Here is a 12510-nt window from a genome sequence, read left to right on the forward strand (position 1 = left end):
TTTTTCATTTTTTGCTTTGTAGGCTACTAGTGTAATCCAAAGCACACAGTAAATGCTGAATACAAGCAGCATAGCCTAGCCTCAGAATCTTGACCAGAGCCTCAGGTCTTACCTATTATGGTCACCATGACCTTGTGTGAATCACTTGGGTCCTCTCAGTGCAACAGGCAGATTAGGGCTAGAAGTTGCAAATAGTTATTGATCTGCCCTACACTGCTAAAATCACAGGCCTAAACAAAAAAGGAAAAAAAAACTCCAAAAAACCAAACCCGCCTCGTATTATAAGCTCCTAATTTCCGGAATTGTATGATTTTGTTACACACACACACACATCCCTCCCAGTACCTGGCATGACCCTTAAGCACAACAAGTGGTCCTCAATCACTAGGCCATTAAACCATCATGGCTCAAGACCAAAGCACATGAAGTACTCTGGAAATGTCACATTCGTCCTCAAGAAGTTTTGGTTTGATTTTGATTTGAAGACCTCGAGGCCTGAAAGTGGAGTCATCTGCCAAATGACTCTTCCAGGGTGACAGAGGAAGGAACAGGCTGCATCTTTTCTGTCCTCTAGGATAATGCCCAGGTTCATCTTTGTTCTTGCCTAGTAGGTGATGTTCAAGACAAAGAAGCTTTAATGAGACTTTCCAGTAACTAAACCACCTTGGCTGAGGTCCAAGACAGACCCAACTTAATACTCGCTTATTCCACTCTATAAGTAATAGTACTCTAAGGAAGTTCTAGTGAATTTAGAAAATTGGAGTAGGACCAACAAGGGAGAGGAGAAAGCTGAAGAGCCTAGAAAGAAGAGCAGTTAAAAGCAAATTCATCCTTCCCATTTTACCCAATTGCCTCTCATATTGAAATGAAAGATAAATTGAATAAAAACATATGTCTAGTGAAAGATTTGTACTCTGGAAAACAAAGCTTCCTTTGAAGAGTATCTCCCATGAAGGTTTTTGAAAAAGTGAGAATGTTTTCTCAGTTTAGGAAATTTTGGCCTGAACTGTGACCTGTCATGTTTACCTGTCATGTTTATTTACCCGTACTGTGCTTGCAGACTCAGCAGAGATGTGGCAGCAAATGTGGGACGAAAGCATTAGAATTTCATTGAAACCCAGACACATTGCAGAGCACTGAAGGTTCTACATGAAATCATGACACCATTTCATACCACTTGCTTTTTAAATGATAGAGTATGATAGAGTTCCTTATGAACTGCATTTTTTAAAATGTTACGATGATTGTTCTGGGGTGTCACTATTTTTGAAATTTATTTTATTTTTAATTTATGAAGCTAAAGAAGCATTTACATAATAGAGTAGAATTTTTTAAAATGCACTATTACTAAGCTTCCAAACCCCCTCTCCCCAATTAAAAACCAAGAGAAAAAAAAAACTTGTGAAAAATAAGCATAGTCAAGCAAAATGAATCTACACTTTAAATTGTTAAATCTGTTAAAAAAAATTTGTCTCTATACCTTGTGTCCATCAACTATCAGGAGGGGGGTAATTGGATGCTGCATTGAGCAGAATTCTTAAATCTTTCATGGCTGTTTTTTCTTCCTAATGTTTCTACCCTTGTGTGAGCTGTTTTTGTTTTGCTCACCTCTCTCTGTATCAGTTCATATAGCCTCAGACTCTATGAAATCTTCTCTTTCATATTTTCTTGTGTAGTAATCCATTACACTCATATTCCACAATTTGTTTAGACATTCCTCAGTTGTCTAAGTCACCCCTTTAGATTCTAGTTCTTTGTCTTTCACCCCTCTTTAGTCCACCCTTCAGGATCCTCACACCGCTCCCACCCTGCCTTTACACACACACCTGATTGTTTCTTTATTGAGTTTTGTTAATATTTCTATAGCAAACTTTCTATAGCAAATTTCTATAGCAAAAAAATGCGTTCACCCATCCTTTGTCCATTTCAGGTGAGTGAGATTCATCGGATGCTGATGCTCACTTCCCCCGTCCCTTCCTCTATGTTTGTATTCTTTATGTACCCCAATACCCTGATGACTCTGGAGGAAACAGTGAGGCTGATGACTTTGCACAGCTCTGCCTCACTTAGATCCAATTGACTTGCAAGTCAAGACATCCCCCTCCTGATGCCATTGGTCCTCTTTGAGAATGACATATGAATAGCAACAATTATCCTCAGGAAGAGGGTGTCCTGGAAAGAAAGAGATATTTTATATATCTACATCTATATATGTACATATATGTGTGTATATATGTATATGTGTGTGTGTGAGTGTGTGAGTGTGTGTGTATGTGATGAATGGCCATGAATGTCCAGAACCAGTAGGGATGTGTTGATTGTTTAATCGCAAGTGTGAGGAGTGTGTGACAGCATGAGATACTCTAGCTTCCTCTAACTCTAGTAGAACCATGAGGGGCCGGCTTGCCCATAATCCTCTCCTGTGTCAGGTTTCTCCTCAGGAGAGCCACTGGCAAGGAAGGGGTGAGTTGGACGGTTCATAAAGTTCAACCATGAGGCCACAATACAAGTAGAGAGCTCCAAATCTGTTGAGTTCTAGTAGCTTCTTGGTCTAGCAGTGCCATCACTGTCCAATCTTGCCTTACTTCATTCCTTGGACCGGTTTCTCCTCACTGTGGAGGGCCAGGAAGAGAAGATAGGAATGTTTCATATAACATGGCCAAGTGTCACCCTAACTAGTAGAGATTTTCAACCAGAACAAGTTGTTCTAGCTTCTAACTGCAGCAGTACCATCAGAGGCCAGCCTTGCTATAAATGATACGACGTAAGGATTATACTGCACTCTCTGAGCCAAGAGAACTTGATTGATGGCAGGACAAAATTTCAGTCTGTAAGCGCCAGGTTAAAATAGGGCGCCTCACGTAAGTTGAGTGCATTGGGTGCTTCGCAGGCACTCATATTACGAACATGAGTGAGGAGCTATATACAGGCTTTTAATTTAATTTTTCAATGAACAAAAATTTATTTTCTCTGCCTCCTTCCTCCTCCCCCCATTCAAAAGAAATGCAAAACTCTTGTACCAAATATGCATATGTAAGCAAAAAAATTACCACGTTGTTCATGTCCAAAAGTATATATGTCTCGTCCTGCAGTTAGGTGGTACAGGGACTAGAACACTGGGTTTGGAGTCAGGAAAGCCTAAATTCAAATCCAGACTCAGACATTTAGTACCTGTATGACCCTGGGTAAGTCATGTAATCTGCCTCAATTTCCTCAACTGTTAAAATGGGGGTAATAATAGTACCTACTTCACAGGGTTGTTGTGAAGATCAGATGAAATATTTGTAAAGTGCCTGGCACATATTAGACATTTAATAAATATTTGTCAATCAATTGAGAGGTAAGCCTGCCTGTTATTATTATTATATGTTGTAATTATGAAAATTATGTTATTTAATCAATAAATATCTGTGCATATTATATCTATTAAATGTTTAAGATGTATTTGTTATAAAACAAATTCTTAATTTTGTTTTAATAAAATATGAAGGCAATGGAATACTATTGTGCTATAAGAAATGGGGATGATACGGACTTCAAAACAACCTGGAAAGACCTACATAATATAATGCTGAGTGAGCGGAGCAGAGCCAGGAGAACACTGTACACGACCACAGATATATGGATTCTGTGAGGACCAACCCTGACAGACTTTGCTCTTCTCAGCAACACAAGGTGCAAAGACAACTCCAAAGGACTCACGATGGAGAATGCTATCTACATCCAGAGAAAGAATTGTGAAGTTTGAATGCAGATTGAGGCACACTTCATGCTCACCTTTTTTTTCCCCTTATTTTTCTCTCTTTTGTTTTTGGGGTTTTTTTTGTGGTTCTGTTTCTTCTTTCTTATGATTCATTCCATTGGTCATAATTCTTCTCCACAACTTGACTGGTGTGTAAATTAATTCAATGCGAAGTTACACGTGGAAGATGTATCGGATTCCATGCTGTCTTGGGGAGGGAGGGGGGGAGGGAGGGAAGAAAATCTGGAACTCAAAATTATGTAGAACCGAGTGTTACAAACTAAAAATTAAAAAATAATAAAAATTAAAAAATAAATAAAATATGAGCCAAAAGTCAGTTGTGTTGATTCTTTTATCAAAAGTGTGAGGGGTGTGTGACAATTTTTTGTTACCAAACACTTTTGCTAAATGAATAAATAAACATATCAGACTGTATAGCTGTTCTGTCAGCAAAAGGTGGGGCAGTGGATAAGAGGATTGGCCTTGGTGTCAGGAAAAGGAAAATTCAGCATTCTGCTTCTGGTTCAAACTAGGGCTTCGTGACCTGGGGCAGGTCATTTATCTCGGTGCCCTTGCCAGCTCTCTGACATTACAAGTTAGTGATGAGTTACTAATTTCTTTCAGGGGAGGGACATTCCACGTCTGGAGTACCCTGATACCCACCAGAAAAAATCACAACTCATATGTACATACAGTATAAGAGCTTCCTTTCCAATAACCCTATGAGGTATCTACTTCATTTTACAGATAAGAAAACAGGCTCTGAAAGGTTAGGTGACTTGCCCACAGTCAAAAAACTCAGTAAATATCCAAGGGAATTTAAAGTCATGTTAACCGACTCCAAGTCCAAGGCTCAAATGCCTTCTAAGCCATGTTTCTCACTAGTTGGTTTACGAAACTGTGGCCTTTTCATGCTCTTCACACTTACTGTGTGCAGAGCTCAGTCCTAGGCACTGTAGGGGAAATACAGTGTGCATCATGGGTACAAAAACCCAAGACAAAGTGTCCAGGGGCCAGTAGGTTCTATAACTGTTGGATAGTATCCCAGGATTCAATTGCAAGCCAAATGTCATCTTAAATCTGTTCATTTTATTCATTTGTTTCCCTAAGCCTTTCCTTGTCAACTGGCCCCCCTTTGCAGCCTGGAGGGCATTTACCTACACCGTGGCTGAATGGCTAGGATATGTACCAATTGACTGGTATAACCTGCCTGGGTCCTACAAACGAGGCAAGCTAGTAAGCAATGAAGTTTCAACCTCCTCCTCTAATGTATAAAGAAAAAAGACATTCGTAGTGTTTATAGAACATTTAGTTGAGTGCAGAGCTCTATGCAAAGAGATTTCAATATCTAATTGATTTTTGACATGTAACTTGGTAATCAAGTTGATTCTCTACGATATGATAAAGATTTATTAAATTCTTCTTCCTTATTAAACACCTACTATATGCCAGGCTCTGTGCTAAACTCTGGGAATACAAATAAGAAAGAGGACAGTTCTTACCCTTAAGGAGCTCATAATCTTTTTTAAAAATGTATTTTTATATATTTCATTAACTATTTCCCAATCACATGTAAAAGCATTTTTTTAATTTATTTTTTTATTTTGGGGGGGTTGGCAGGGCAATTGGGGTCAAGTGACTTGCCCAAGGTCACACAGTTAGTACATGTGTCAAGTGTCCGAGGTCAAATTTCAACTCAGGTCCTCCTGACTCCAGGGCCGGTGCTCTACTCACTGCACCACCTAGCTGCCCCAAAAGCATTTTTAACATTCATTTTTTTAAATAATGAGTTCCAAGTTACCTCCCTTCCCCTCCCCCACCCTTTGAGAGGGCAAGCAATACAATATGGATTGTACACACGAAGTCATGCAAAGCATTTCCATATCAGCCATGTTGCAAAAGAAAACACAAACACACAAACCCAAGAAAAATAAAGCAAAAAAAAAAGACTTCATCAGTCCCCTGGAGGCGGATAGCATTTTTCATCATGGATGTTCTGGATTTGTCATGGATCATTGTCTTGATCAGAGTAGTCAGGCCTTTCACAGTTGATCATCATTACAATATGGCTGTTGCTGTTTACAACGTTCAAAGGGCTCATAATCTAATGGGAAAAGACGATGGCCAAAAAGAAACTAAAAAGGGTAACGAGGTTTGGCCACAGAGCAGCTCGTGGCAAAGGAAGAGACTGGTGGGATTGTGACTTTGGGGGAAGTTTTTGCTCCTCCATTCAGCCGTCCAATCAGAGGGGCAGAATCTATTCCACAGTACCAAAGCTCAAACAACCTCCATGATGATGAGTTTCCTAATGATGAGTTTATGGGGGTGAGGGTGGGGGAGCAGGGCAGGAAAGGAAAAGGTATATGTGTGTGTGTGTGTGTGTGTGTGTGTGTGTGTGTGTGTGCCACTAGAGAAATAGTGATGATGGTAGAGGCGAAACCAAGCAGAGCAGTTGGTGGCAAATGATTGCTCTAATTAGATTTCGATCAGATAATGCTTAGGGAAGCTTTCCTGAAAAAGTGGAAAAGTTGTTGGGTCTGTGTTCAACTGTAGTTTCCTAACTTGCAAAATGATGATCATATCTCCATACTATATACACCTCAGTGCTGTTGTAAGGACATTACTATACTAAATGCAAGTTGTTATCATTTGTAAAGGTTTCTCTATGAATATCAAAATAGGATTGGAATTCCTGCATCAGCAGGTACATTTAGAATACCATTGTAGTGGGGATTACAAACTTTCCCCTCTGATGAAGGCTTCTCTCCAGGTCAGGAGCCTGGCCTGTGATCCCCCGGCTCTACCCTGTCCCCATGGAGAACTTTAATGAAACAACCCAGGGTTGACTTGCTTTACCTGGAACTGCTTCCCTGGAGGAAAATGGAAAACAGACAAAGGGAGAGCCCTTAGAAGACTCTATAGGAAATTTGCTGCCTGCTAGGGTAAATGAAGCATCTTTATCATGACCTAGCCCAGAGTAGAAAATCCACCTATTTGAAGTGGCATTAAAAAAAAATAGATGTTTCTAATGCTATCTGAAAATACATACCAAAATATGGAAACCGAAGGAAAAACATCAGAAGATAATCCATGTATCAGGGACAGAATTCTAGAACTCTCCTTCCCTTCCTGGCTGTGTTTCTGACTCTCACTTTGGACTTTGCCCTGGAACTCTTGGAAGGCCTGGAATGGCCAGGCCTCAGCGCCATAGGCCTTCTTATCCTACAGCATGCCTCTTTCTCCTGTGGATGAGTTCCTTTCCAGGGCCTCCATTTTGGATACAGCTGACCACTCTTCATTTCTCTCCCAGCTTCTGTACCCTACACATTTACTGTACAGCTCTGCCCCTAGGTGGGTACCTTATCTCCTGCAGTCCCCTACTTTTCAGCTCTCTTTTATGTGCTGTCTTCCCCTACTAGTAGATAAGATCCTCAAGGGCAGGACCAATCTCTTTTTGCTTGTATTTGTATCCCCAGCCCTTGGCACCATGCCTGGGACATAGTCCACACTTAATAAATGCTTGTTGCCTGCCCACCTGTCAGAAGAGGTTCTAATGTAATCACCCAACAGTCCAGTTGCTCAAGAGCTAGACACCAGAGGTATGTTCTAAGCTGGGCCTGACTTAGGCCAGGCACCTGGTGGTATAAGTCTGATGTTGAAATGAGGCAGTCATATATCATACACATTCAGTAGTTAACAAAAGCTCTCCTTAGCCACAGCAAAGGAAGGCTCTTCAACAAGGACTTGACCAAGGATACCTTAAATCGATTTCAGCTGAGTGAAACTGCCTTCTCTTTGAAATGTCCATCATGGTCCACCAGCCAACGGGTCCCTGGACGGGTCCTCAACGGGTATGGAATGATTATCACCACCTTCTAGAAGGGAGTCAAAAGAGAAATAGCGAAACCTTAATGACCAGGAGGGAGCTGCCCAGTGAGAGAGTGGTCATTTTGGTCACATCGCACATTGGTGCATTAGGGTCAGCAACGTGAAGTTTGGAAAGATAGACTAAACTATGAAGGGCTTTAAATTTTGGGCCAAGGAGTTCATGATTTATTTTAGAGGCAATGAGGAACGCTTAAAGGTTCTTGAGTGGAAGCAAGGCAAGATCAAGCTTACCTGTTCTGTGTTCTCAGGTTCCACTTGGCTAGGGACGATGACCTCAAGAAGTAAAAGGTTTTCAAAGTACACCAGGCCCTTCAGGTTAGGAGGGAGACACAAGCCTCCCCAGCTGAAGCTGTATTGGTGACTCGAGTGAACTACACCATGTACCCAGTAAACAATGGTCCCCAGCCTGAGTAGTCAGGGCATCAGAAATCTCAGTACATCCAGACCCTATTTGAATGGCCCAGGGCTGTGCAGAACCGGATTCCCTTCAGTTTAAAATAGCTGGTTGGTTTTTGTGGCTAGAGCAGTTGGTGTCTCTAGCCTCAGGTAGTTTCACCGTGGTAATAGTTGAATCTTGCCTCTTTCTTTTTCTCCTCTTGGATAATGGGTGTGTCTAGGGATGTTAAGAGATGTGAAATCATAGCCCTAGAAAACCAGAGAACCCACTTGGTGAGTTCTCAGCAGAGTGCGGCATGTTTTAAATGTTTTTTTAAAAGAGAGAATTAGCAGCCAAAAATGCCTGTCAGTATAATCAATCATTTTAAAAGAGAACTCTGTTTCTTAAATATAGCAAAAACTACAAAAATAGAGTATGTTATGATTATGTTGAAACTATTCTCTCCAATATTACTAATGATCCCCTAAATGACAGATCCAATGGCCTTTTCTCAATCTTCTTTCTTCTTGACATCTCTCCAAGCTCTAATATAATTACCTCCTCCTCCTGAACATTCTCTTCTCTCTGGGTTTTCCTGCTTTCTCTTGGTTCTCTTCCTGTCTGTCTCATTGCTCCTTCTTATTCTCTTTTGATGGAGCTTCTATGTCATGCCTGAACTGTGTTTGTCTCCCCAGGGTCCTGGGCTCATTTCTCTTTTTTCCTCTAAACTCTCTCACATTCAATGATCTCCTCAGTTCCCATAGGTTCAATGATCATCTCTGTGCAGATGATTCATCGGAGGAAAAAGTATTAATCTTGACTTTAAGATTTTGGGGTTCAAGTCCCAAGCTCTGGGGCATATTTGATTGTCCAAAGGGCTTTGTGGAAGGCAGGATAGATGTTTCTCTTCCTTCCTCTTTTCCCCTACCCCCACCCCCGCTAGTAATGAAGTCTAGTAGCAGAGCAAGAGATACCACTTTTAGTAGTTTTGAAGAGGTTAAAGAAAAATGAACGATAGGTAGGGAACCATACGTTTCTAGGTGTGCTCGAGAACCCAAAATACCTACATGCCGGGTCCTGCTGAAAGAATTTGACTCAAGCTTTCTCAGCCAAGGAAAAAGACAAAGTTTATTAGGGATTCACCATAACGGGTTGTCTTAAGAAATCCCACCCTTTATGACAAGGAAAAAGACAAAGTTTATTAGGGATTCACCATAACGGGTTGTCTTAAGAAATCCCACCCTTTATGACGCCTGTTTTCACAAGCGGCCCAGATTCAATCTACAAAGCTAGACAGAATCTGAGCACCTTCATGGAGGTGAGAGGAGACTTATATACACAAAGATTGTGGGAGGGATTGAGGGATCATCTGGGGTGACTAGAGGAGGGGTTTAGGGAGGGTCTTGAGGAGGAGTCTAAGGAGGAGCTTGATGGGACCGGGATGAGGTCAGACTCCAGGGACTAGGTTGAGGTTAGACTCCAGGAACCAAGAGAATGGGATTAAGGGTGGGAAGTAGCTGAAGGCATGGATATTGGTAGTATCATGGGTGGCAAGTAGCTGGACAATAAAGGGCAAGGCTAGGTAGAGATTTGGGCCTAATGATAATGTAAGGTTATAGCCTCAGGGCAAGGCCAGATCTCTTTGGAAGATTCAAGGAGAGTTCAAGGAGGCTCCCAGAAACTGTATTCCAGGTTCAAGGGGGTTCCCAGAGACTGTGCCCTCATCAGTTTGATTCTCTATTTAGAGAGAGGGGGAACACACTCCTCCAGATAGATACCATGATGAAAAGCAGTCCCTGAGGAAGGAAGCAACCTTGAAGAATAAGACCTCTAAGAGCAAAGAAGAGAGCAGGCTATAGATTCAAGAGATTTGACCATGAAAATCTAGGTAGTGTAACTAGGAAAAGGATTAGACCCTGGGGATCCAGCTGTGCAACTTCCCAGTAGAGTCTCTTCATGGGAGCTCTCCCTATGAAGAGAAATAGAACTTCCAAGCCCCGCCGTGCCAGGAGTTGTGTTACCTGGGCCTGATAAGGGCACAGTCTCTGGGAACCCCTTGCACCCTTGAACTCTCCTTGAATCTTCCCACTTGATCTGGCCTTGGCCTGAGGCTATAACCATTAAGCCCAAATGCCTACCTTGCCCAGTCCTCTATTGTCCAGCTGTTTCCCACCCTTAATCCTGTTTCCCATCCTTAATCCTGATCAAAATATCTATACCCTAGCTCGGTTACCCCAGCCCTTTATGGTCTGTCATTTCCATATAGCCTTCAGGTATTTCCCCCACCCTGGAGTCTGACCTCATCCCAGTCCCTTCAAGCTCCTCCTTAGACTCCTCCTTAAGTCCCTCCCTAGACCCCTCCTCTGGTCACCCCAGACCACCCCTCAATCCCTCCCACAACCTTTGTGTATATAATCTCCATTTTGCCTCCATCAAGTTAGTCAGATCCAATCTAGCTCAGATTGGTCTGGCCCGCTTTCCTTACAGGCGTCGCAAGGGGTGGGATGTCTTGGGGCAGGCCTATTTGGCCAACTCTTAATAAACTTTGTCTTTTCCCTTGGCTGAGAAAGCTTGAGTCGAATTCTTTCGGCAGGACCCGGTGTGTCGGTACCTTGGGGTGTCGAGCACCCCTCACCCCAAACCCTCATCAGGCCACACATATCTACATCACTATCATTGTACTTCCCCCGCGGCCCCCCCGCCCCCGCCTTTGATTTATTTATTTTTAATTAATTTTATTTTCAACGCATGGAACAAAACAAGCATTTCCATAACACAGTACAATAAAAGATGATTGTACACGAAACTGCAAATTTACCATATACTATTTCCTCCAAATCTACAACAAAGGTATCATGTAAATTTTTTTCTTCCCTTCCCCCCTTCCCCAGAGATGGCTACCATTAGACACAAATAGGTATATATATAAAATATACATATATGTATGTATGTATATATTTATGTATGTAAAATTATTTTATACATACTTCTGTTGGTCAGTTCTTTCTCTGGATGCAGATAGTGTCTTTTTTCAAATATCCTTTATTTTTAAATTTGTGTATTTATTATAGGCAAAATATCACTCAAGGTCGTTCTTAAACGTTCTCTTGGTTCTGCTCACTTTGCTCTTCATCGTTTTCTGCAATAAGATCACTGAGCTTGTCAATCGACAGCGATCTGTGCAATTTCCAGCTCTTTGCCACCACAAAGAGAGCTGCTATAAACATCCCATTCACATTCAAAGTTCTAATGGCTATTTGTGAATTTCCCTCCATCTTATTTTTACTATTTTCTTTCTCAGCTTCTCTTTTTACCCTATCCCTGTTACTTCATTTTCTCCCTCACCCACCCATCCTCCCCTCCAAGAGCTCCCCCACCCCCCCCAATCTCAATCCACATACCTCTCCAAAAATTCCCCCATCCTCTTCCCTCACCATCCCAAATCCTATCCACACATTCCTCTAAATGTCCCTCCTCAAACTGTCCCCCAGTTTTCTCATCTCTCTACACTTTCAGAAGATTTCTACTCTCCTAGATGTACACATTCCTTCCCCTTCAACCCAGACGAGAGGAAGCTTCCAGCATTCCCAGCCTTCCACCACCACTTACTTTCTCTGTATTAGTTCTTCCTTTCACACCCATTTTAGTAATATAATTACTCCTTTTTACCTTTTCCTACACAATTTTGTTTTTTAGAATCATCCCATTATACACAACTCAGCCCCAACTTTGCTTCCAAGCTACCTTAGTAATGATGAGTTTTAAGAATACTGAGAACATTTTCATATGTGTATGTGTGTGTGTGTGTGTGTGTGTGTGCGTTAAAAATTTGATCTTAATGAGTGTCTTTAATGTTTTCCTTAAATTTTTTTCTGGATCTTTTGTATCAAATTTTCCATTGAGCGCTCCTCTTTTTGTTACAAATACCTGAAAATCTTTCAGTTCATCAAATATCTATTTTTTTTTCGCTCAGGAACTTTGCTGGGAAAGTTATTCTTGGACACAACCCCAGCTCTTTTGCTCTTTGAAATATAATGTTCCAAGAACTCTTAGAGTAGAAGCTGCTGGGTCTTGTGAAATCCTGACTATACTTCCGCTGTATTTAAATTATTTTTTTTTCTTGTTGCTTGCAATATTTTCTCCTTAACCTGGGAGTTTAGAAACTTGGCTATGACATTCCTATAAGTTTTCCTTCAGGGATCTTTTTCAGGTGGTGAATGGTAGATTTTTTTCTATTTTTTTAGAACTTCAAGGCAATTTTCCTTAATAATTTCTTGTAATATTGGAACCAAATTCTTTTTTTTTTTTATCATAGCTTTCAGGTAGTTTGACAATTCTTATAGTCTCTCCTTGATCTGTTCACCAGTTCAGTTTTTTTTTCCTAATGAGATGTTTCAGATTCTCTTGTATTTTTTCTAGTTTTATTATTTCTTGGTGTCATAACATCATTTGATTCCTCTTCTCCAATTCTAGTTTTCAAGGAGTTATTTTCTTCCTTAAGGTT

Source organism: Trichosurus vulpecula, chromosome 3, assembly GCF_011100635.1.
Source record: "Trichosurus vulpecula isolate mTriVul1 chromosome 3, mTriVul1.pri, whole genome shotgun sequence".
Taxonomy (NCBI): domain Eukaryota; kingdom Metazoa; phylum Chordata; class Mammalia; order Diprotodontia; family Phalangeridae; genus Trichosurus; species Trichosurus vulpecula.